This window comes from Thalassophryne amazonica, unplaced genomic scaffold (assembly GCF_902500255.1).
Source record: "Thalassophryne amazonica unplaced genomic scaffold, fThaAma1.1, whole genome shotgun sequence".
In the NCBI taxonomy this organism is placed as follows: Eukaryota; Metazoa; Chordata; class Actinopteri; order Batrachoidiformes; family Batrachoididae; genus Thalassophryne; species Thalassophryne amazonica.
This window is the reverse complement of record NW_022986373.1, coordinates 7,501-32,579: the sequence shown is the minus strand read 5'-3', so window position 1 is coordinate 32,579 and position 25,079 is coordinate 7,501. Positions and strand designations below refer to the sequence as shown.

Below are 25,079 nucleotides of genomic sequence, written 5' to 3'. Positions count from 1 at the left end.
CAAAAACCACGACGGAATGCACAAGTAAACACCGGTCACAGGAAGTGATGGCGAAAGGCTAAACAGCCACACCCACACATGCACACGCCAATACAAAGCCTTTAAACAAATAATGTCAGTGTTCAGTCTGATTCAAACTCTTTGTGACATCACTGAGCACGACCCCGCTGCCAAACGCTGCTTTGCTGCAAGTGCTGAAAACCTTTCAAGATATGTGATAGTAGGTTTCAGAATACAGACACCAACTCATGAAACTGACAGTGTTTAGGTTTGTTAATCAAAGGCCCATAACTCTGGTAAAATGAGCCAATCTAGTGCAATATTACAAAATGTGTAATACCACCAACCAGAACAAGGACTTGTACCAAGGTCCCCAAAAATTCCCCTAAAAATGTTAGAGGAGTTGATTTTAGAACACATACCCTTTTTGGGACACAGAAACAGATGGACAGATGGACAGAAACCACAGTGACAAAATGCCCCTTCAGGCCTTCAGCCAGCAGGGAACAAAAACCCGACAACCTCAGACCATCGCAAAGTGAACGTAAAAACAAAACCCCGCCTGTTTATAAAAACACTTCATGGTTAAAGTCTGATGACATTCTTAAACTTCAGCCATTGGTCCAGTCCAGTCCGGTTCGGTCTGGTCAGGTGGCTGGGTGGGTGGGTCGGGAAACTTGCACTGTTGCCTCAATTTATTAAATTTCAATTTATTCCATTTTTATCTTGCCAAATCACAACAACGTCGCCTCAAGGCGCCTCACATAAAAACAGCTCAAAAACAATGTAAAATAAAATTAAACAACAAAACACAATTAAAAGTTCACAATAAAGCACAATAAAGAGTAAAAGAACTTAAAAGAATTTTAAAAAAGGATGCTAACCTTAAGACCGGGTCAAAAAAAGTGTCTTTAGTCTTTTTTTAAAAAATCTCCACAGAATCTGAAAGTCTCACTGAGGCCGGGACAGCGTTCCACAAAACAGGAGCACGGCACGAAAAGGCTCTCTGTCCCACACACCTTTTCCTCACCCTTGGGACACAAAGCAGTCCACTTCCCATGAACGCAAAGCCTGGGCCGGTACATATGCAGCGACACATCACATGTTGTGGTGCGTCGCTGCACCCACGACACCACAGAGCCGCTCAGAGTCCAGGAGAGCGGCCGCACAGACAGACGTGGACTTGCATTTTAAAAAAAACATAAACTAGTTTAAAAGCCATTTTAAAATGTAACAAAGCCAAGGAGGTGTCAATTTTGATGTTTGAACCAAATATCCAGGCCAATTAAAGTCTGGGAAAAAAGGAAGGAAATGCTTTGCTTCAACAGGAAACACGTGTAGCGTTTTAGCGTTTGGTCTGTTCTCAGCGCCTCTAAAGCAGTGACACCGCCTCCAGGTTCTCTTTGATTATTGTGTTCATCACAACCTGAAACACAATCTGGATGTTGGACGGGTCCGTCGCCATGGTGAAGTGGTGGTAGATGTGTTTGGTGGGCGTGGCATTGAGTGAAATGAAGGTGGCGGCTGCTGAGTCCACGTCCCAGTCGGCGCCTGTCAGAGAAAACACAGAATCTCAGTCCAAGCTTCAGATCCTTCAGGTCAAAGGTCAGCACTACAGGATGACCTCCAGCCAAACTGCTTGACCTTTAAGTCGAGCTCACTGAGACTTGAGGTGGGAAAAACCTGCTTTAGAGAAATCGCCTGATCTGCCCATTTTTAGCCAAATTCTCAGGCATTTGTTTGAATCTTATTGGTCTGCACGAACACTGCTTTTATATGACATCACAAAGGATCTGGTTGAGTTAAGGTTTAAACTGCTGTGAAGGTCATGCAGGTCAACAGTATTGTATTATTTTCTGCTCTGTGAAATATTCTTAATGATTTTTGTTTTAAACAATGCAGCAGGTGCAGGTCAACAGTTTCTCACCTGTAAAGCACGGCAGGTACAAACGCACGTGTCATCTAGAATGTAAAATCTTTTCTTGAAAGAGGTCGAGTTTGTTCATGAATAAAATCTAAAACAACAACAAAAAAGTCCTACCTAAGGTGATACTTTGATCATCCCGACTCCTGAGCTGTGCTGTCTTTCTGGTTTTCCTCAGCGTTCCTGCCTCCGTCAGCTCCATGTATGGCCACCTGGTGCAGGTTTCATAAAGCAGTCTCATCTTTTAGTCTACGAAGCTTACTTAGTTGACTAAGGTTAGTTGCCCAACATTATCCATCTAATCTCTGTTTCACATTGATGGCTAAACTTGCATATTAGTCATCTCCAATGGATTATTCCAGTCCTGGAACACCCACTCCTGCTGCAAATCTCTCCTTCCGTCCTCCATCAAGTGGTGACACTAAAATAAGGCGAGCCTCCTGTGTACCAGACTAAAAAATTTTGTCGGGTAACTCAAAACTTTAGCCAACTAAGTGCTTTGTGCCAAGACGAACATCAAAAGATGAGTTAACTAAGTAAGTTTAGTCCACAAACCAGAGTAGACCATTTTATGAAACCAGGCCCAGGTCCCAGTCCACCTCTGTGATTCTGGTCCAGTCGATGTCTCCTGCCTCCAGTGTCTCATTGCACCTTTCTAAATTCTGTCAACAGTTATCTGGTTTTTCACCACAACTCCCAGAAATCCTGGTGACAAATTCACTTCAATTGGTTTGATCAGAACAGACACTGATAGACGATAATGATTCTGCCGACGTCTGAGTCAAACACCAGACATCCTGCTTCAGACACAGACATCCTCCTCCAGTCACAGACATCCTGCTTCAGACACAGACATCCTACTTTAGTCACCGACCTCCTGCTTCAGACACAGACATCCTTCTCCAGTCACAGACATCCTGCTTCAGACACAGACATCCTCCTCCAGTCACAGACATCCTGCTTCAGACACAGACATCCTCCTCCAGTCACAGACATCCTCCTCCAGTCACAGACATCCTGCTTTAGTCACCGACCTCCTACTTCAGTCACAGACATCCTGCTTCAGTCACCGACATCCTGCTTCAGATACAGACATCCTGCTTTAGTCACAGACATCCTGCTTTAGTCACCGACATCCTGCTTCAGACACAGACATCCTGCTTTAGTCACCAACATCCTGCTCCAGTCAAGATATCCTCCTCAAGTCACAGACATCCTGCTTTAGTCACCGACATCCTGCTTCAGACACAGACATCCTCCTCCAGTCACAGACATCCTGCTTCAGACACAGACATCCTCCTCCAGTCACAGACATCCTCCTCCAGTCACAGACATCCTGCTTTAGTCACCGACCTCCTACTTCAGTCACAGACATCCTGCTTCAGTCACCGACATCCTGCTTCAGATACAGACATCCTGCTTTAGTCACAGACATCCTGCTTTAGTCACCGACATCCTGCTTCAGACACAGACATCCTGCTTTAGTCACCAACATCCTGCTCCAGTCAAGATATCCTCCTCAAGTCACAGACATCCTGCTTTAGTCACTGACATCCTGCTCCAGTCAAGATATCCTCCTCCAGTCACAGACATCCTGCTTTAGTCACCAACATCCTGCTCCAGTCAAGATATCCTCCTCAAGTCACAGACATCCTCCTCCAGCCACAGACATCCTGCTTTAGTCACTGACATCCTGCTCCAGTCAAGATATCCTCCTCCAGTCACAGATATCCTCCTCCAGTCACAGACATCCTGCTTCAGACACAGACATTCTCCTCCAGTCACAGACATCCTGCTCCAGTCACAGACATCCTCCTCCAGACACAGACATCCTGCTCCAGTCAAGATATCCTCCTCCAGTCACAGACATCCTCCTCCAGTCACAGACATCCTGCTTTAGTCACCGACCTCCTACTTCAGTCACAGACATCCTGCTTCAGTCACCGACATCCTGCTTCAGATACAGACATCCTGCTTTAGTCACAGACATCCTGCTTTAGTCACCGACATCCTGCTTCAGACACAGACATCCTGCTTTAGTCACCAACATCCTGCTCCAGTCAAGATATCCTCCTCAAGTCACAGACATCCTGCTTTAGTCACCGACATCCTGCTTCAGACACAGACATCCTGCTTTAGTCACCAACATCCTGCTCCAGTCAAGATATCCTCCTCAAGTCACAGACATCCTGCTTTAGTCACTGACATCCTGCTCCAGTCAAGATATCCTCCTCCAGTCACAGACATCCTGCTTTAGTCACCAACATCCTGCTCCAGTCAAGATATCCTCCTCAAGTCACAGACATCCTCCTCCAGCCACAGACATCCTGCTTTAGTCACTGACATCCTGCTCCAGTCAAGATATCCTCCTCCAGTCACAGATATCCTGCTTCAGTCACCGACATCGTTCTCCAGACACAGACATCCTCCTCCAGTCACAGACATCCTGCTTCAGACACAGACATTCTCCTCCAGTCACAGACATCCTGCTCCAGTCACAGACATCCTCCTCCAGACACAGACATCCTGCTCCAGTCAAGATATCCTCCTCCAGTCACAGACATCCTGCTTCAGTCACCAACATCCTGCTTCAGACACAGACATCCTCCTCCAGTCACAGACATCGTGCTTCAGACACAGACATCCTCCTCCAGTCACAGACATCTTGCTTCAGACACAGACAACCCCCTCCAGTCACAGACATCCTGCTTTAGTCACCGACATCCTCCTCCAGTCACAGACATCCTGCTTTAGTCACCGACATCCTGCTCCAGTCACAGACATCCTGCTTTAGTCACCGACATTCTCCTCCAGTCACAGACATCCTCCTCCAGACACAGACATCCTGCTTTAGTCACAGACATCCTCCTCCAGACACAGACATCTTGCTTCAGACACAGACATCCTCCTCCAATCACAGACATCCTGCTTTAGTCACTGACATCCTGCTCCAGTCACACACATCCTCCTCCACTCACAGACAGACCTCCTCCAGACACAGGCATCCTGCTTCAGACACAGACATCCTGCTTTAGTCACTGACATCCTCCTCCAGTCACAGACATCCTCCTCCAGACACAAACCTCCTGCTTCAGACACAGACATCCTGCTTCAGACACAGACATCCTGCTCCAGACACAGACATCTTGCTTTAGTCACTGACATCCTCCTCCAGTCACACACATCCTCCTCCAGTCACACACATCCTCCTCCAGACACAGACATCCTCCTCCAGACACAAACATCCTGCTTCAGACACAGACATCCTCCTCCAGTCACCGACATCCTGCTTCAGACACAGACATTCTCCTCCAGTCACCGACATCCTGCTTCAGACACAGACATCCTCCTCCAGTCACCGACATCCTGCTTCAGACACAGACATCCTCCTCCAGTCACAGACATCCTGCTTCAGACACAGACATCCTGCTTTATTCACAGACATCCTCCTCCAGACACAGACATCCTGCTTCAGACACAGACATCCTCCTCCAGTCACCGACATCCTGCTTCAGACACAGACATCCTCCTCCAGTCACAGACCTCCTGCTTCAGACACAGACATCCTGCTTTATTCACAGACATCCTCCTCCAGTCACAGACATCCTGCTTCAGACACAGACATCCTCCTCCAGTCACAGACATCCTGCTTCAGTCACACACATCCTCCTCCAGTCACACACATCCTCCTCCAGACACACACATCCTCCTCCAGACACAGACATCCTCCTCCAGACACAAACATCCTGCTTCAGACACAGACATTCTCCTCCAGTCACCGACATCCTGCTTCAGACACAGACATCCTCCTCCAGTCACCGACATCCTGCTTCAGACACAGACATCCTCCTCCAGTCACAGACATCCTGCTTCAGACACAGACATCCTGCTTTATTCACAGACATCCTCCTCCAGACACAGACATCCTGCTTCAGACACAGACATCCTCCTCCAGTCACCGACATCCTGCTTCAGACACAGACATCCTCCTCCAGTCACAGACCTCCTGCTTCAGACACAGACATCCTGCTTTATTCACAGACATCCTCCTCCAGTCACAGACATCCTGCTTCAGACACAGACATCCTCCTCCAGTCACAGACATCCTGCTTCAGTCACCGACATCCTGCTTCAGACACAGACATCCTCCTCCAGTCACAGACATCCTGCTTCAGTCACCGACATCCTGCTTCAGACACAGACAACCCCCTCCAGTCACACACATCCTCCTCCAGTCACACACATCCTCCTCCAGACAAAGACATCCTGCTTCAGACACAGACATCCTCCTCCAGTCACAGATATCCTCCTCCAGTCAAACATCCTGCTTTAGTCACCGACATCCTGCCCAAGTCAAGATATCCTCCTCCAGTCACAGACATCCTGCTTCAGTCACCGATATCCTGCTTCAGTCACAGACATCCTCCTCCAGTCACAGACATCCTGCTTCAGTCACCGACATCCTCCTCCAGTCACAGACATCCTGCTTCAGACACAGACATCCTCCTCCAGTCACCGACATCCTGCTTCAGACACAGACATCCTCCTCCAGTCACCGACATCCTGCTTCAGACACAGACATCCTCCTCCAGTCACCGACATCCTGCTTCAGACACAGACATCCTCCTCCAGTCACCGACATCCTCCTCCAGTCACAGACATCCTGCTTCAGTCACCGACATCCTGCTTCAGTCACAGACATCCTCCTCCAGTCACAGACATCCTGCTTCAGTCACCGACATCCTCCTCCAGTCACAGACCTCCTGCTTCAGTCACCAACATCCTGCTTCAGACACAGACATCCTCCTCAAGTCACCGACATCCTGCTTCAGACACAGACATCCTCCTCCAGTCACAGACATCCTGCTTCAGTCACTGACATCCTCCTCCAGTCACAGACATCCTGCTTCAGTCACCGACATCCTGCTTCAGACACAGACATCCTCCTCCAGTCACCGACATCCTGCTTCAGACACAGACATCCTCCTCCAGTCACCGACATCCTCCTCCAGTCACAGACATCCTGCTTCAGTCACCGACATCCTGCTTCAGTCACAGACATCCTCCTCCAGTCACAGACATCCTGCTTCAGTCACTGACATCCTCCTCCAGTCACAGACCTCCTGCTTCAGTCACCAACATCCTGCTTCAGACACAGACATCCTCCTCCAGTCACCGACATCCTGCTTCAGACACAGACATCCTCCTCCAGTCACAGACCTCCTGCTTCAGACACAGACATCCTGCTTTATTCACAGACATCCTCCTCCAGTCACCGACATCCTGCTTCAGACACAGACATCCTCCTCCAGTCACAGACATCCTGCTTCAGTCACTGACATCCTCCTCCAGTCACAGACATCCTGCTTTATTCACAGACATCCTCCTCCAGTCACAGACATCCTGCTTCAGACACAGACATCCTCCTCCAGTCACAGACATCCTGCTTCAGTCACCGACATCCTGCTTCAGACACAGACATCCTCCTCCAGTCACAGACATCCTGCTTCAGTCACCGACATCCTGCTTCAGACACAGACAACCCCCTCCAGTCACACACATCCTCCTCCAGTCACACACATCCTCCTCCAGACAAAGACATCCTGCTTCAGACACAGACATCCTCCTCCAGTCACAGATATCCTCCTCCAGTCAAACATCCTGCTTTAGTCACCGACATCCTGCCCAAGTCAAGATATCCTCCTCCAGTCACAGACATCCTGCTTCAGTCACCGATATCCTGCTTCAGTCACAGACATCCTCCTCCAGTCACAGACATCCTGCTTCAGTCACCGACATCCTCCTCCAGTCACAGACATCCTGCTTCAGACACAGACATCCTCCTCCAGTCACCGACATCCTGCTTCAGACACAGACATCCTCCTCCAGTCACCGACATCCTGCTTCAGACACAGACATCCTCCTCCAGTCACCGACATCCTCCTCCAGTCACAGACATCCTGCTTCAGTCACCGACATCCTGCTTCAGTCACAGACCTCCTCCTCCAGTCACAGACATCCTGCTTCAGTCACCGACATCCTCCTCCAGTCACAGACCTCCTGCTTCAGTCACCAACATCCTGCTTCAGACACAGACATCCTCCTCCAGTCACCGACATCCTGCTTCAGACACAGACATCCTCCTCCAGTCACAGACATCCTGCTTCAGTCACTGACATCCTCCTCCAGTCACAGACATCCTCCTCCAGTCACAGACATCCTCCTCCAGTCACCGACATCCTCCTCCAGTCACAGACATCCTCCTCCAGTCACACACATCCTCCTCCAGACAAAGACATCCTGCTTCAGACACAGACATCCTCCTCCAGTCACAGATATCCTCCTCCAGTCAAACATCCTGCTTTAGTCACCGACATCCTGCCCAAGTCAAGATATCCTCCTCCAGTCACAGACATCCTGCTTCAGTCACCGATATCCTGCTTCAGTCACAGACATCCTCCTCCAGTCACAGACATCCTGCTTCAGTCACCGACATCCTCCTCCAGTCACAGACATCCTGCTTCAGACACAGACATCCTCCTCCAGTCACCGACATCCTGCTTCAGACACAGACATCCTCCTCCAGTCACCGACATCCTGCTTCAGACACAGACATCCTCCTCCAGTCACCGACATCCTGCTTCAGACACAGACATCCTCCTCCAGTCACCGACATCCTCCTCCAGTCACAGACATCCTGCTTCAGTCACCGACATCCTCCTCCAGTCACAGACCTCCTGCTTCAGTCACCGACATCCTGCTTCAGACACAGACATCCTCCTCCAGTCACAGACATCCTCCTCCAGTCACCGACATCCTGCTTCAGACACAGACATCCTGCTTTAGTCACAGACATCCTCCTCCAGTAAGAGGCGGAGTCGACTGAACAGGAAATCAGACGGGCGTGTCATCATAACAGAGCGCTAACGAGGTTCCAAGCTCCGCCCACTGAAAAGGTGCTTAATGAGCCTTGTTAAAGAGTCCTTGTCACGCGTTTAACGAGACACTGGTTGTGAAAAGTGGATCATCAGTGTTTTCCGTCTGAGTCATAACTTTGATGGAATAAACGTTTTAATTCTATTTGTTTGTGGAACAAATATGAGTTATTATTATTATTGTTTTTAATGCAGTCAGACGGGCTTCGATCTGATCTCCTTATTTAAAAACCTTGAGCTTCAGTTCCGTCTCGATCCTCTTTGAAATAATCACATCTTCCTCAGACGCATTTACACTCGTTAAAAAACCAGGATTCAGATCCTGATTCACGTGACATGTTTCATGTGTGATTCATGTGTCTCTGACGTGGGTCAGCAGAACCTTGTTTTCCACAGATTCTGCCGGATCAGAACCATATGCACATGAGGCTGATGTCCGCAGTCACCATAGACATGCTGCAGAAGAACACGTTGCAGGAGAAGAGCTTCATGCTCTCCTGCAGACGATTCTGCAGAAAGAAAACAAGTGAATTAGCGTCACAGAGGATCTCAGTCACCATGAAGCGGCGCAGTTCAGCCCATGATCTGATTAGGAGCAAGTGGCACGCCTCCAATCGCTCTTCATCACAACCTGATTTACTGCTTTTCCACATACCAGGAATTTTCCTTGTTCCGCTGTAATAATCAACACACAAAGTCACTTATGTGATATACAACAATATACAACAGCTAACGCATGAAACTTGGACCGCAGCACCGCGTCCCATACCGTGGTCTTGTCTTCTAGCAGGGTGGCATTGTAGCCGCTGAGGGACACCACAAACAACACCGCCCTGACATCATTGAAGCAGCTGATCCACTTCCTGCGCTCGCTACTCTGACCCCCAACATCATACATCCTGCACAGAGAGGTTGAGGTCACGACTAAAACTTCACTTCATCAATTATAGCTGTTTTGGGATCAATGTAAAACTAATCAGATGGTCTTCTGTCGACCCGTTTCAGACTTGTGAGCGCTCGGACCCGGTTCTTTATTTGCCCCCGGACTCAGCCAGCGTGAGAAGTGAGAGGTTTTCTGTGAGGAAACGAACCAAGCTTCAGTTATGGAAGCAGCAGTAACCAAAGATCCCTGAGTGAAGCAGATAAGCTCCTCTTCCATCTGTCCCATCTCCTTTACAACCCATCAGGTTGTGCGCCCCGTGGCCAGCCCTGCCTGTCCCCCCCACGCAAACCCACCCCAGGAAAACAAAAAAACAAATGAAGCATAAAAATATGGTAAAGGTACAGTAGGCTTTTGTTGGTATGCTGCCTCATGCTAACACTGCGTTTGACCACACCCATTTTTAACACCATCACGCCCATTTGTGCACAGATGAGCACAAGTACATTTGACATTTAAAGAGGGTCAGTGTGAAAAGGACAACGGCACCAGTTGGACTCGAAGCGTGACACGCTGCACGCTGTTCTGCAGTGGTGAGCCCAGATAGGGCCCCTGAAGTGTGATTAGTTTTGTCAGCAGTCTCCAAAATGTAGCACACTGTGAAGTGTGGAACATGAAACAACACAAGCTTTGAATGCGCACGCAGGCTGAGACCGTGGACGCAGGTGGTCCTGATTTAACTGGTCTACTTCCTCCAATCAGGATCCATCAAACAGAACGAGATGCCGCCACACAGCAGCCACTCGTCGCAAACTCCAAACAAACACACAATCATTTATATTCCACAGAGACTCTGATCAATGTTTTGCAACACAGCTCAGAGTCTGTGGTTCAGAGTGTACACACAGTCCTTCAGTCAACATCAGATTATCAATCACATCATCATCATCATCAGCTAAATCATCATCATCATCATCGTCTTCATCATCATCGTTGTCATCGTCTTCATCATCATCGTTTTCATCATCATCGTTATCGTCTTCAGCAGCAGCATCATCATCGTCATCACCTAAATCATCGTCTTCATCATTATCATCATCGTCTTCATCATTATCATCATCGTGTTCATCATCGTCATCAGCTAAATTATCACCATCATCTTCATCATCATCAGACTCGTCATCATCATGAGCAGCATCATCGTCATCATCATCCTCTTCATTGTCGTTATCGTCATCATCATCATCATCATCATCGTCTTTATTATCATCAACATCGTCATCAGCTAAATCATCATCATCGTCACCGTCATCGTCATCAGCCGTCGTCATGATGAAGACGATGATGAAGACATCATCGTCTTCATCATCATCATCAACATTGTCATCAGCTAAATCATCATCATCATCTTCATCATCAGCATTATCATCATCGTTATCATCATCATCAGCGTCGTTGCCATCAGCGTCGTCGTCATCATCATCATTGTTGCTGTCATCATCATCATCATCATCTTCATTGTCTTCATCACTGTCGTTATCGTCTTCATCATCAGCAACAGCATTATCCTCATCATTAACATCATCATCAGCTAAATCATCATCATCATCATCGTCATCGTCTTCATCATCAGCATCATTGTCTTCATCATCATAATTGTCATCAGCTAAATCATCGTCTTCATCATCAGCACCATCGTCTTCGTCATCACCGTCTTCATCATCAACATCGTCATCAGCTAAATCATCACCATCATCGTCTTCATCGTCATCATCGTCGTCATCATCATCGTCTTCACTGTCATCATCATCTTCATCACTGTCGTTATCGTCTTCATCATCATCAACATTGTCATCAGCTAAATCATCATCGTCTTCCTCATCATTGATGTCTTCATCATTATCATCGTCGCCATCATCGTCTTCATCATCTTCATCATCGTCATCATCATCAGCAGTATTATCGTCATCAGCTAAATCATCATCATCATTGTTGTCGTCATCATCTTCATCATCAGCATCGTCTTCATCATCATCAGCACTGTCATCAGCTCAATCATCATCCTCATTATTATCACTGTCTTCTTCATCATCAACAGCATCATCGTCAGCTAAATCATCATCATCATCGTTGTCGTCATCGTCATCAACAGTCATCAGCTAAATCATCGTCATTATTATCATTGTCATCTTATTCATCATCATCAACAGCATCATCGTCATCATCAACATCGTCATCAGCTAAATCATCATCTTCATCGTTGTTGTCATCATCTTCATCATCAGCATCATCGTCTTCATCATCATCAGTGTCGTTATTGTTATTGTCATCATCATCGTCATGTGTCTACATCATCAGCAGCAGCATCATCGTCTTCATCATCATTAACATCATCATCAGCTAAATCATCATCATCATTGTTGTTGTCATCATCAGCACTGTCATCAGCTAAATCATCATCCTCATTATCATTGTCATCTTCTTCATCATCATCAACAGCATCATCGTCATCATCAACATCGTCATCAGCTAAATCATCATCATCATCGTTGTCGTCATCGTCTTCATCATCAGCATCATCGTCTTCATCATCAGTGTCGTTACTGTTATTGTCATCATCATCATCATCACTGTCTTCATCAGCAGCAGCAGCATCATCGTCTTCATCATCATCAAGATCGTCATCAGCTAAATCATCGTCATCATCGTCGTCATCATCATCAGTATCATTGTCTTCATCATCATCAACATTGTCATCAGCTAAATTATCGTCATCATCGTCGTCATCATCATCAGTATCATTGTCTTCATCATCATCAACATTGTCATCAGCTAAAACGTTATCACCACAGCTCTCCACACCGTGCTGAGCCACCTGGAGCACCAGGGAAGCTATGTGAGGATGCTCTTCCTGGACTTCAGCTCAGCCTTCAACCACATCATCCAGGAGATCCTGGTCCAGAAACTGACACATCTGGGCATCTCCACCCCCATCTGCCAGTGGATCAAGGACTTCCTCACAAACCTCCCACAGTCCGTGAAAGTTGGCCCCCACCTTTCCTCCACTATCACACTCAGCACCGGTTCCCCTCAAGACTGTTTACTGAGCCCCCTCCTGTTCACCCTTTACACGCACAACTGTTCTCCGACCCATCCCACAAACACCATCATAAAGTTTGCGGATGATACCACCGTGATTGGGCTCATCTCAGGGGGATGAGACCGACTACAGAGATGAGGTCAATCGACTGAGAGTGTGGTGTTCAGCTGACAACCTGCCGCTGAACACCACAAAAACAAAAGAAATAATCCTGGACTTCAGGAAGAACAGGGCTTAACCAGCCCCGCTCTACATCCAAGGGGACTGTGTGGAAAGGGTCAGCTCCATCAGGTTCCTGGGAGTGCAGCTCTCTGACAGCCTCTCCTGGACTGCCAACACCACAGTGGTGGTGAAGAAAGCCCAGCAGCGACTCCACTTCCTGAGGGTGCTCAGGAGAAACAATCTGGAGGAGAAGCTGCTGGTGTTGTTCTACAGAGCAACCATCGAGAGCATCCTGATGTACTGCATCACAGCGTGGTACGGGGGGTGCTCAGCAGCAGACAGGAGAGCGCTGCAGCAGGTGATCAAAACGGCCCAGGGGATCACTGGCTGCTCTCTGCCCAGCCTGGAGGACATTGCTGCCAGCATCAGCAAAGACACATCCCACCCCAGCAACCACCTGTTTGACCTACGACCCTCCGGCCAATGGTATAGGTCAATCAAAACTAGGACAAACAGACTCAGGGACAGCTTTCTCCCCAGAGCGATCACTGCTCTGAACAATAACAAATCACTCTAATCCACACCTTCAAGTTTCTTGTGCAATATCTGTAAACCATGTGCAGTATTCCCGTGCAGTATGATTCCACAGTTGTATATAATTCTCATTTTACATTCTACTTGGTCCACATTTTATTTAATTTCATTTTACCTTATGTTTATATTAGTTGTACATATACTCTGAATAATTCACCGTTAAATTTCACTATCTTTTATTTGGCTAAAGATTACTCGCACCACAGAAAGCACCTTTTTGGAGTTGCGCTCAAATCTCGTAATGCAAATTACAATGACAATAAAGATGATTCTGATTCTAAATCATCATCATCGTCTTCATCATCAGCACCATCATCGTCTTCATCATCATCAGCGTTGTCTTCAACATCATCAACATCGTCATCAGCTAAATCATCACCATCATTGTCTTCATCGTCTTCACTGTCATCATCGTCTTCATAACTGTCGTGATCGTCTTCATCATCATCATCGTCATCATAATCATCTTCATCATCTTCATCACTATCGTTATCGTCTTCATCATCATCATCGTCGTCGTCATAATCGTCTTCATCATCTTCATCACTATCGTTATCGTCTTCATCATCATCATCGTCGTCATCATCATCATCGTCTTCATCATCTTCATCACTATCGTTATCGTCTTCATCATCATCATCGTCGTCATCATAATCGTCTTCATCTTCATCACTATCGTTATCGTCTTCATCATCAGTAACAGCATCATCATCAACATTGTCATCAGCTAAATCATCACCATCATCGTCTTGTGGAAACTAAAATGATAAATATTGCTTTTCTATTAAAGTAAATGTTCCTTTTTTATTAAATGTTTGACCAAATGTTTAAAGTTCTGTTTGTTTGACCGATTGTAACCCTTCTGTTACTTAACTGCTAAAGACTTGCTTGGTGTGAAAGATACTGATCAAACAGCCTTTTGTGACACATCTGATCAAACCATTCCTAAGCTGCCTCGCCACACAAATGGCTCCGTGTCACCCTGCTAAAACCCTGATCAGTCACAATGCCAGAAGAAGCACTGCAGACAGTCTCACAGTGGGACGTGGCTCCGAGACCCCCAAGGACTTGTAAATGAAAAGGACCCTTTGATCATCACAGCCATGTCACTCTCATAGTTCGGAGAACAACCACTACTTCCTTTTCCTCTGTGTTTATGTGTGAAGAGATGTGTCGTGTTAACACCGTATGCATAATTTCTTCCTGCCCTGATGTGGATAAAAGCTGAGCTCATTGTTCCAATCAGGACACCCTGGTTGGCACAGTGTCCGAAGTACTTCGTATTAAAAAGCCTGTTATTTGACAAATGGTCAATGTCTTGACTCTCTTCTTTCACAGAACAGGCCTGAAAATCCTTCGGCCTCAACAATCTTCATCATCATCATCTTCATCACTGTCGTTATCATCTTCATCATCAGCAACAGCATCAGCATCATCATCAACATTGTCATCAGCTAAATCATCATCGTCTTCATCATCATTGTCATCATCTTCATAGTCTTCATCATAAGCGTCATTGTCATCATCGTCAGCATCATCATCATCATCGTTATCATCATCATCGTCAGCATCATCATCATCGTTATCATCATCATCGTCAGCATCATCATCGTCGTTGTCTTCAACATTATTAACATCGTCATTAATATCAGTCATCATCATGAATGGGATTTATTTTAAAAATTGGTCTTACGTCAAACTTCTCAGCGAGCACACTGAATCTGAACGTGTACATATTGACAACCTATCATAGTAACGATTGGAAGCTAATCAATAAGAGATTCAGAGTCGAGTTTCTCAAAGACAATAAAACTGGCAGCAAAAAGGTCAACGTTCCCCAAGGAGATGGCGGGAATCAGACTGGAAGCTCGAATGCATTTTCCCAGCCAGATGTTCCATCGACGGGTTTAATGGAGGTCTTTATTGAGACAGGAAATGACGGGTGGAGACACGTAATCAGATCTGTGACAGAAAGAGTTCTATGAATATTAACAGCTCCACACACACCAAATACATCCACCCACCATCCAACAACATCTGACAACATCTAAACACCATCCAATTACCATCCAGCCACCATCCAACAACATCCAAAAATATTCAACCAAATCCAACCACCATTCAACAACATCCAACCACAATTCAACAACATCCAAATACTATCCAACACCATCCAACTACATCCAAATCACCACCTGACATCAAACAACATCCAACATCTAGCCACCATCCACAACATCCAACCACCATCCGTCAACATCTGACAATATTCAACCACCATCCAACCACAATCTGACAACATCCAATCACCGCCTGACATCAAAAACCATACAATATCTAACCACCATCCAACAGCATACAAGTGCTATCCAACAACATCTAACCACCATTCAACAACAGCCAACTACTATCCAACAACATACAATCAGCATCTAACATCTAACCACCATTCAACAACATCCAACCACGATACAACATCTAACCACCATTCAACAACAGCCAACTACTATCCAACAACATACAATCAGCATCTAACATCTAACCACCATTCAACAACATCCAACCACGATACAACATCTAACCACCATTCAACAACAGCCAACTACTATCCAACAACATACAATCAGCATCTAACATCTAACCACCATCCAACAACATCCAACCACGATACAACATCTAACCACCATTCAACAACAGCCAACTACTATCCAACAACATACAATCAGCATCTAACATCTAACCACCATCCAACAACATCCAACCACGATACAACATCTAACCACCATTCAACAACAGCCAACTACTATCCAACAACATACAATCAGCATCTAACATCTAACCACCATCCAACAACATCCAACCACGATACAACATCTAACCACCATTCAACAACAGCCAACTACTATCCAACAACATACAATCAGCATCTAACATCTAACCACCACCGACAACATCAAACCACCATATTAAATAATCATGGTGGGTCGCCATGGCCAAAAATACCCGGGCTGTTTTTTGGTCCCAGTCCAGCCCTGTGTGATGTCATAAAGTCAACCTATTAAAGAAACAGGTCAAAGAAAAAAAATGCTGATGCTTTTAAACTGGTTTCTGTGTAGGCTCTCAGTTGTCCAGGTGGTTTCCATAGTAGAGAAGCTTGAATCTTTGACTGGACTGGGTTGCTTGACGTGAGGACGTTTCGCTTCAAATCACAGAAGCTTCCTCAGCTAAAATTCTTGCTCTGGTAGTCTGACTTCTGTCTTGACTCTTGTAGAGAAGAATAAACCGCAATAAACCGATTTGAAGCGAAACGTCTTCATGTCAAGCAACCCAGTCCAGTCGAAGATTCAAGCTTCTCTACTATGCTTTTAAACTGGGTTGAATTGAACAGAAAGAATGTGTGGCTGCAGACTTTTTGTCTGAACTACACATTTGTGACGATGAACTCAAAACATTTTGAAGCCTTTGAAACAGTTGTGTGAACAACACTGTTCTGGAGTATGTATCAAAAAGCTAAAGGAGGCCTCATTGCATCACCAACGGATTCAACACTAATGCTTGGAAACATTCTGCGTCGCACCGTCCGAATTTCTTCTTTCAAAGCTACAACCAGTGCACGAGCACATAAAGTACGTGCACGAGGACATACTGCGTGTGCACGGGCGCGCACGTTTCTTGTCCCGACTGGGACCCTGAATGCAGCAGGAGAATGAGCAGAGAGAACCATCGAGCCACACGGACGAGGAGGCTGGAACCAGCGGGCTTTAACTGGAAACACGTTCAGCTTCTTCACCCTCTTGGCTTTTTGTTGCAGTTTGAAATAATGACATTAATTTATGTTAAGCTGTTCGCGAAGCCCGCGGGCTCGATGTCACACTCATTAACCGAATTACCGATAAGAGCCAGGACGCGGACCTGCGGCAGAACCTGGGATCCAGATCCCACAAAGAGCGCCGAACGTGTGACGCACAGAAACAGACCTCAAGGTGATCATCAGCATTTATCAGCCGCCATCCAAGTGTTTGTGTCTCTTAAGAACTTTACTGCTGAGTGACGCTGAGATCACGGCCGTCCAGGGAGCCTCGAACACAGTGACGGCGCGCGTTTATCTGCTAAACGCAGCTCATTAAAACGTCAGCGTGTTTTATTCTGACTATTCAAAACACACACGACAACTCGGAAACTTCTGCTCTCAGAGGCCCAGAGTAATCTGATTACTGCGAGACACCGAGACACAAACAATACGTCCAACAGTCAAAGCAAAAGACATCAAGACGCGGCCCACGTGGCTGCGGACACGCCGTTAATTTAATATTCAGATCAACGCCGCCGTTAATTACAGTCAAGATATTTCAGATCAAAACCCAAACGTCACATCTGAGGTGAAAAAGAACAGATGATCAGAATAATTCAGCTTGACAGCCTTTAAAGTGTTTTGATGAAATAATTAAAATAAAAAAACACTCTAAAAGTAAAAAAGAAAAACATCTCAGATGTTCTTTAACACAATGAAGCCGAGATTTCACATGACTTCTTCCTAAGTTCTACCCGTGACTGGAGGAGCGGCCGTCCTGCGTTGTAGCCGTGACTGGAGGAGCGGGCGTCCTGCGTTCTAGCTGTGACTGGAGGAGCGGCCGTCCTGTGTTCTAGCCGTGACTGGAGGAGCGGCCGTCCTGCGTTGTAGCCGTGACTGGAGGAGCGGCCGTCCTGCGTTCTAGCCGTGACTGGAGGAGCGGCCGTCCTGCGTTCTAGCCGTGACTGGAGGAGCGGCCGTCCTGCGTTCTAGCCGTGACTGGAGGAGCGGCCGTCCTGCGTTCTAGCCGTGACTGGAGGAGCGGCCGTCCTGCGTTCTAGCCGTGACTGGAGGAGCGGCCGTCCTGCGTTCTAGCCGTGACTGGAGGAGCGGCCGTCCTGCGTTGTAGCCGTGACTGGAGGAGCGGCCGTCCTGCGTTGTAGCCGTGACTGGAGGAGCGGCCGTCCTGCGTTCTAGCGTTGTAGCCGTGACTGGAGGAGCGGCCGTCCTGCGTTCTAGCCGTGACTGGAGGAGCGGCCGTCCTGCGTTCTAGCCGTGACTGGAGGAGCGGCCGTCCTGCGTTCTAGCCGTGACTGGAGGAGCGGCCGTCCTGCGTTCTAGCCGTGACTGGAGGAGCGGCCGTCCTGCGTTGTAGCCGTGACTGGAGGAGCGGCCGTCCTGCGTTCTAGCTGTGACTGGAGGAGCGGCCGTCCTGTGTTCTAGCCGTGACTGGAGGAGCGGCCGTCCTGCGTTGTAGCCGTGACTGGAGGAGCGGCCGTCCTGCGTTCTAGCCGTGACTGGAGGAGCGGCCGTCCTGCGTTCTAACCGTGACTGGAGGAGCGGCCGTCCTGCGTTCTACCCGTGACTGGAGGAGCGGCCGTCCTGCGTTCTACCCGTGACTGGAGGAGCGGCCGTCTACCCGTGACTGGAGGAGCGGCCATCCTGTGTTGTAGCCGTGACTGGAGGAGCAGGCGACCTGCTCAGTCTCTCTGCTAAACCCTTCATGGTCCTCTTGGTGGTTTCCCTCACTCGGACAAGTTTCCTGACCTGTCACAGACTCTTCCACACGTTTATTAACAATCAGTTCAGACCCTGAAGAAAACACGTTTCATGAGTTATGTGAAAAACATGATTTCCTGTAATTGTCAGTAACTCCGTCCAAAACACAATGGAACTCATGTGGGTCCTGGATCCCAACCACCTGGGCATACAACTGGTCCATCAGCCAGGTGAAGCGTGGTATGGCTGCACTGCACCTGGCTGTGGGGACGGTCGGGGTGGATACAGTGAGACGCAGCTCCCATAGTGGACTTGTTCACAGAATCAAGATTCATGTTTGAGATTTGAAAATCTTGTCATAAAAGATTTCTGATGGTGATGTCATATATAAATGTGCCAGGCACCGTTTCTTTCAGGTGCTGCAGCAGCAAGTTCAGAAGACGAGTCCACTGGAGGAGGACATTACGTGACACTTGCTCATCGATCAGCCATGATCCTGAACACCTGGCTGACGTTCTGCTGATAAGACCGAGCTGGCGACTGGTCCCATCTTTGACTTATTGAACGCGGTCTCTAACCTTTATCTCACATCTTGATCCCATCGTGTGGCTGTAGAGCGTGATAAGTCTGCTAAAGCTAACAATGTGAAGTTATTTAGGACAGGAGCTCTTCAAGAAGTTTGTCTGTGTCCTGAGTGAACGAGTACAACTGTGACTGGACCTCGATGCGGATTTTGACAGAACTGATTGCTGCCTTTTGTTTGACCATGAACTGTTTTGGCATTTCTGCTCCTTTTATGGCTGAAATCAGACCAATCAGAACGATCACACTGTGACTTACATAATCATAACACCTGTACGGTCTGCAGTAACACACTGAGTACCTCAGGGTTCTGTCCTTGGTCCCATGTTATTTTCTCTTTATTCAGCACCTTGGACAGACCGTGTAGCAACACTGTAACGTTTCCCCATTACGCTGCTTTACGTGGCCATTCGTGCAGCTAAATGCTAAATGGACTGCATTTATATAGCGCTTTTCCATCTGCATCAGACGCTCAAAGCTCTTTACAATTATGCCTCACATTCACCCCGATGTCAGGGTGCTGCCATACAAGGCGCTCACTACACACCGGGAGCAACTAGAGGATTAAGGACCTTGCCCAAGGGCCCTTAGTGATTTTCCAGTCAGGCTGGGATTTGAACAGAGAATCTTCTGGTCTCAAGCCCAGACCATCACCCCCTCAAAAGCTAAACTCTCATATTACAAATTTCAAGTTTTTCTCACTGCAGTAAAAATCTGGATGTTACGTGACTTCCTGCATCTAAATTCAGAGCAGCCTGAGAGGGCTGTGATTGGTCCAGAGACATCAACAACATCAAACGATTCAATGAAACAAGCTGATTGCAATTTCACATGTGCACAAAAAAAGAGCAAAAATTGCTTTTCTTACTGAATATTGGACGAATTTGACCCATTCAGTCTCCTGCCAGTGAGATATTGATTCACACCAGAACTCACTCACATACACAGAGACACACAGGCATGCACACTCACAAACACGTGTACGTGCACACACACAAACACTAATCTGGGGACTGAGGATCTTGCTCGTGGGCACTGTAGTAACGTCCCTGAAGCCGCGGGGTTTGACATGTCTCCACACTAACGTCTGCTCTCCCTGATGCAGGAGAAAGTTCCAGAAGAGAAAATTAACTGAATCCATCATTTTCAAACAGCGTGAATAAAAACTGAAGCGACTTGAAAATGAGACGTTCGACTTTAAACTGTGTCTCGATGATGCCTGTCGTCCTCAGACGGACTCGCAGCACATCGGTCTCAGTAGGGACGTAGTCTGGAGAGGTGATGCGGTTCATGTTCTCAAAGAAGCTGCCCGGGGGGAGACAGAGAGACAGACAGGGAGAGAGACAGACAGGGAGAAAGAAACAGACAGGGAGAAACACGGAGAGAGAGAGACAGAGGGAGAAAGAACCAGAAAGACAGAGAGACAGACAGGGAGAGAGACAGACAGGGAAAGAGACACACGGGGAGACAGACAGGGACAAAGAAATGGAGAAACAGACAGACAGGGAGAAAGAAACAGACAGGGAGAAACACACAGACAGAGAGACAGACAGGGAGAGAGACAGACAGGGAGAAACAGACAGGGAGAAACACGGAGAGAGAGACAGACAGGGAGAAAGAACCAGAAAGACAGAGAGACAGACAGGGAGAAACAGACAGAGAGACAGACAGGGAGAGACAGTCAAACGCTGTCATCCTGCAGACAGAAGTGAGATCAAACACACACTCGGGTGTCGTCAGGAAGTGTGTTTGGGTTGGTGGTGATAAGTTCGGGACTATCAGTGTTCAGTAACAGATTCACGATGAGCTGTTCGCACCGCTGCATGGCGATGTGCACGGTGGTGTGCACGGCGGCTGCGGCGACGCCTCCACCTAGCGGCGCGCTGACATTCTCCGCCATCAGTCTGAATCAGCGTCCCGCTGTGCTGCAGCTGTCAGGACCCAGGTTCGCCCACACCGAGTCCGTCTCACAGGATCAGCGTCTCAAAGCAGATCCACGAGGACAGGGTGCAGGTCTTCAGTGGACCTGCGGCGTCCAGAGGACTGAAATATTTCAAATCTCTCATTTACCCAAAACCAAAAACCTGAAACTGAATCCAACATCCATCAAAATTAAACAGTTTAGTTTCAGTACCGTTAACGTAAACAATGTGAATATTTCAAGTATTTCAAACTTGATTTGACACCTTTGTTTTGATTTCTTTTAAATTTTAAACCCATTTTGGAGGCATTGCAGCGGCACAGCGTGGGCTCGTCTCATTGGTCCTTTCCTTTGAAAGCTGACTGGCAGAGACAGATCAGCTGATCGTGTGTGTGTGTGTGTGTATGCACTAGCGCGCGGAGTCATTCAGCTCGTACTCGCAGCCTCGAGCCGCCACCCGCACACACGGGTCAGCCCACGGCCTGGACAAGGGGCGCGGCCCACGGCCTGGACAAGGGGCGCGGCCCACGGCCTGGACAAGGGGCGCGGCCCACGGCCTGGACAAGGGGCGCGGCCCACGGCCTGGACAAGGGGTGCGGCCCACAGACTGGACAAGGGGTGCCTCAAGAAGGGCATCAAAGCACCAATCACATGACAGCACAGAGTGGGCCTGGACCTGCAGGACGCCACACGCACAGAGAGGCAGGGCCAAATGGAAAAAGACACGAGATAGACATTTATAACAGCATCACAGACACGTTACTGTGAGCAGGAGGACATTCCTAAAGGTCAAATGTCATCAAAGGTCATGAAACACACACTGATCATCCGGGTGCAGCTGTGCTGCTCTCTAGAGGCAGTCAGAGTGAACTGCAGCAACAACAGGGTGACATGAAGACAACAGACACGTCTGTCAGAAAGACACACACACACATAAAACTGAATAAAAAAATATTTTCAAATGTGAAATTAGACATACCAAGAAATGTATATTATCCCAGCAACTTTAACCAATAAACATCTCTCTCTCTCTCTCTCACACACACACACACACACACACACACACACACACACACACACACACACCCCGTAAGTTCTGGACTATAGAGCACACCTGAATATTAACCACACCCACTAATTTTACAAAGAAAAAAGAAGTTGTACATAAATAGGTCACACTTGTCTGTAAGCCGCTGGTCTCCACGTTGTATGTTGTAAGATTTTTTCACTTTAATTAAATATGTACCATAAATGCTTTTTCCTTGAAGTGTTCCACATAAATATTGACATGGACGTTATCCGGTGCGTGCACAGTGTCTCTGCTCCACACGGAGAGCTGAGTAATTTTAACTTTTTCTTGAGATTTCATCGCGTGCAGCCAGGATTGGATGAAGTCTGTGGTGAATGAGACATTAATGAGGCGCTGTGACTTTTTTGACTTGTTGTGCCAAGACAGAGACCCAGAGGAGAAGCTCTGCTCTGCTCACTGATCTGACGGCACAAGTCGGGCGGAAAGTGCCAGAGAGAGACTTTAATTTGTTCAGTAAAATGAAAAGGTAAGACCTTATGTGTGGAATTAACACCGCATGAGGAGCTCAGCTTTCAGGAAGTTAATTGCCGTATTTTGACTTATGAAAAAGCCATAAAAATCTATAAAATAGCTGTATCATTGTAAAAGCCGCAGTGTTCAAAGAATGTGAAAAAAGTAGCAGCTTATAGTCCGGAAATTACGGTAAACACACACACACACACACACACACACACACACACACACACACACACACACACACACACACACACACACACACACAAATAAATTTTTATTTATATAGCGCCAAATCACAACAAACAGTTGCCCCAAGGCGCTTTATATTGTAAGGCAAAAGCCATACAATAATTACAGAAAAACCCCAACGGTCAAAACGACCCCCTGTGAGCAAGCACTTGGCTACAGTGGGAAGGAAAAACTCCCTTTTAACAGGAAGAAACCTCCAGCAGAACCAGGCTCAGGGAGGGGCAGTCTTCTGCTGGGACTGGTTGGGGCTGAGGGAGAGAACCAGGAAAAAGACATGTTGTGGAGGGGAGCAGAGATCGATCACTAATGATTAAATGCAGAGTGGTGCATACAGAGCAAAAAGAGAAAGAAACAGTGCATCATGGGAACCCCCCAGCAGTCTACATCTATAGCAGCATAACTAAGGGATGGTTCAGGGTCACCTGATCCAGCCCTAACTATAAGCTTTAGCAAAAAGGAAAGTTTTAAGCCTAATCTTAAAAGTAGAGAGGGTGCCTGTCTCCCTGATCTGAATTGGGAGCTGGTTCCACAGGAGAGGAGCCTGAAAGCTGAAGGCTCTGCCTCCCATTCTACTCTTACAAACCCTAGGAACTACAAGTAAGCCTGCAGTCTGAGAGCGAAGCGCTCTATTGGGGTGATATGGTACTATGAGGTCCCTAAGATAAGATGGGACCATCCATCCATTTTCTTCCACTTTATCCGGAGTCGGGTCGCAGGGGCAGCAGCTCAAGCAAAGCCGCCCAGACCTCCCAATCCACACACACCTCCCACAGCTCCTCCGGGGGAACCCCGAGGCGTTCCCAAGCCAGCCGAGAGACGTAGTCCCTCCAGCGTGTCCTGGGTCTTTCCCGGGGCCTACTCCCAATGGGACATGCCCAGAACACCTCTCCAGCAAGACGTCCAGGGGGCATCCAGAAAAGATGCCCGAGCCACCTCAACTGACTCCTTTCAACGTGGAGGAGCAACGGCTCGACTCCGAGCTCCTCCCTAGTGACCGAGCTCCTCACCCTATCTCTAAGGAACCTCCATGACCGCTAAAAAAATCAAGGACCGAGACGTCGCCCGGTATGGCAGAGCCGGGGTCCCACCCTGGAGCCAGGCCTGGGGTTGGGGCTCGCACGCGAGCGCCTGGTGGTCGGGCCTTAGCCCATGGGGCCCGGCCGGGCTCAGCCCGAAAGAGTGACGTGGGCCCGCCCTCCTGTGGGTTCACCACCTGCAGAGGGGGCCATAGGTGTCGGGTGCAGAGATTATTGGGTGGCGGTCGAGGGCGGGTGGCCCGGCAGCCCAGTCCATGCTCACAGCCCCTGGCTGTTGGGACATGGAAAGATGGGACCTGATTATTCAAAACCTTATAAGTAAGAAGAAGAATTTTAAATTCTATTCTGGAATTAACATGGAGCCAATGAAGAGAAGCCAATATGGGTGAAATATGCTCTCTCCTTCTAGTCCCTGTCAGTACTCTAGCTGCAGCATTTTGAATTAACTGAAGGCTTTTCAGGGAACTTTTAGGACAACCTGATAATAATGAATTACAATAGTCCAGCCTAGAGGAAATAAATGCATGAATTAGTTTTTCAGCATCACTCTGAGACAAGACCTTTCTGATTTTAGAGATATTGCGCAAATGCAAAAAAGCAGTCCTACATATTTGTTTAATATGCGCTTTGAATGACATAT

The 25,079-nt window shown here is 47.5% G+C and overlaps 1 pseudogene; it reads right to left on the bottom strand.

The window, feature by feature from the left end:
- Nucleotides 1-1,318: 1,318 nt before the first annotated feature.
- LOC117506142 lies at nucleotides 1,319-22,283 on the bottom strand (annotated as a pseudogene).
- Nucleotides 22,284-25,079: the final 2,796 nt, after the last annotated feature.